Genomic DNA, 2617 nt, shown 5'->3' with positions numbered 1-2617 from the left:
AGATATAAAGAAGGCTAATATAATATAATATATAATTATATATATATATATAATTAGAGTTAAGACTGTCGTAGATACAATTGTTAAGAAATATCACTGTTAAGTTTAATAGGTAAAGATACTTTTAAAGTAAACGCTAATTTGGCAAGATAACGCAAAATAAATACAGGACAATAAAAAATAGCTTGTAAGATAACAAGATTGAATGAAAATTTGCAATATCATTCAAATATAGCATCAAAAAACTTCTGTATATATATAGATATTATATATATATATATATATATATATATATATATATATATATATATATATATATATATATATATATATATTACATTCATTATATTATTAACTGTTGTTAGATCTACCAATAAATCCGTGTTAACAAAATTTTTCAGCTTTACATAAACCAGTTAATGAAAGACCTGTTGCTTATTAGCAATATTCATTTCTATAATAATTAAAAACTTTCATTTCTAAAATAATTTAAAAAAAAGTGTAATTATCTGGACTGCAACCTTTTACATTCCTCCGTTCATCCACCAAAGATACGATGTCATCTGTTATCCATTTATGACCTCTTCTTTGCTCTGTCACAGGTATAACTTTTCCTGCTGATTCTGTGAGGGTGTATCCAAATATTTCATGTTTTGATTTATTTACGTCTTCCGTCAATAACTGAAAACGATTCTGTACTTTAACGTTATAATTGACCTTGATCTCAATGAGTCAAACAATTAAAAATGAATAAAATGGAAAAACTCATGAAAAAGTCAACTAGATGCTAATGATTCTTATATTTATACTTTTTTTCCTCTATCTAAACTCATTAGTGTTCTTCATAATATATATCTTTTTCTTTCTTCAATTATCACTTGGTCTGACTTATCTTCAATTATCGTTTGGTTATGTGTTTTAAACTTAATCTCCTAAGTTTGAATTAATTTGTTTTAATAAATATAAACACTCTATTACTATTCCTTCTATTATCTTACCTGATACTAAAACTTTTGATGTTTCGTAGTCTAGTCTTTATCTTTGATTCTAGCGTGTCCTTTCTTCTCAGATTAATAATGTTGCTAGAAGTTCTTATACTTTCATCTACGTAGAACAAATTTTTTTTTGCCTTTTCTTTACAATCCTACTCTTCTACTTCATGTTACCTTTTTAGTTTTATCTAGGGATTGATTATTGTAACTCGCTCTACTACGGTCTTCCTTGTTCTACAATTTATCCTTTAAGTAAAAGCTTTTAATTTTGCTGCTTGTCTAGTTTTTCGTGCCCCTTTGTTATCTCATATATCTCATATATCTCCATATCTTGTTCTCTTGCACTGACTACCTATAAAATATAGAATAATTTTTAAAATTTGCACATTAATGCAGTGCCTTTCAAAGTGGTGGTCCGCGGCGAGCTCCCAAAATTTTTTAAAATATTCAAAATAAAAAAAAAAAAAGACTTGACTAGCAACACAAAGAAAATTTCATTAATTAGTACTGGTGATATAAAAATAGAAGTGTGAGCGCGAGAGCCATAATGATCTCTGCAACTAATGAGTTCGTTGTTCTAAATTGGCGAGATAAGTATATATGTGAGGGTGGTCAGCTGTTTAAAAAAACATGGTTAGAGTGTGAGATAAGTATGAAAGTGAGCAAGAAATAGTATTTCACGAGTGATATATTAACTGTAACGGACCACACACATATATACATATGCAAATGTTGTCAGCTGTTAAAATTGTCGCGGTATATATATATATATATTGTGTAATGGTGGTCTGCAGCATGCCCATTAAATTCCGTACCAGTCCACGGAACCAAAAAGTTTGAGAAGCACTGCATTAATGTATAAGTCTCAATCTAAATTATTCCTTATCAGTTATATATATTGAACATATTGTTATAACCGCGCTACCGAACGCAATAGTACATTCTAGAATATGCTAGAATCGGACCATCTAGACGAATCTAGAAACGACGCTTGCGAAGAGTATATAAGCGCACGTCGCAAGAAGATTAGTGAAATCCGTGATTAGTGAAATTCGTGATTTTGTAAATTCTTGACTGTGATTTTGTGAATAGCGATTCGGTGAATTATTTAAAGCGATATTTGATTTGTTTGTTGACGTTGTCATAGCGATAGATTTTGAACAATTTAAAAGTTAATTGTTACGTTAATTTGAATTTGCTAGAAATAAACGATTGTTGATTTCTTCTGTAAATAAAGTTTAATAACTAATAACTGTTTGGAGTATTTTATTCAATCGAAGATTTGAACCCGTCGCATCGTAAATCGGTTACGACAGCGAGTATTATAACAATATATTCGTCTTACGATCGTCTTCTTGTTCTAACTTTTTGTTAATACTTTTCTTAAATCTGCATTTGCTTTTTTGGTCCTTTTTTGGAACTCCTATCTATTTTTCTGACTACTTTTCCATCACTTTCAAAGTTCAGAGCGGATCTCAAAGACGCATCTATTTGCAAAATTCATCGAGGAGCGCTGTTGAACTTCGCGGAAACAGCGCTTTATAAACTAATTGATTGTTCGATTGATATTGACAGTTTAATGAAACATCATACACAATATGCTAATAACCTCTCAAGAATAATAA

Source organism: Helobdella robusta, assembly GCF_000326865.2.
Source record: "Helobdella robusta unplaced genomic scaffold HELROscaffold_15, whole genome shotgun sequence".
Taxonomy (NCBI): Eukaryota; Metazoa; Annelida; class Clitellata; order Rhynchobdellida; family Glossiphoniidae; genus Helobdella; species Helobdella robusta.
This window is presented reverse-complemented; position numbering follows the sequence as displayed.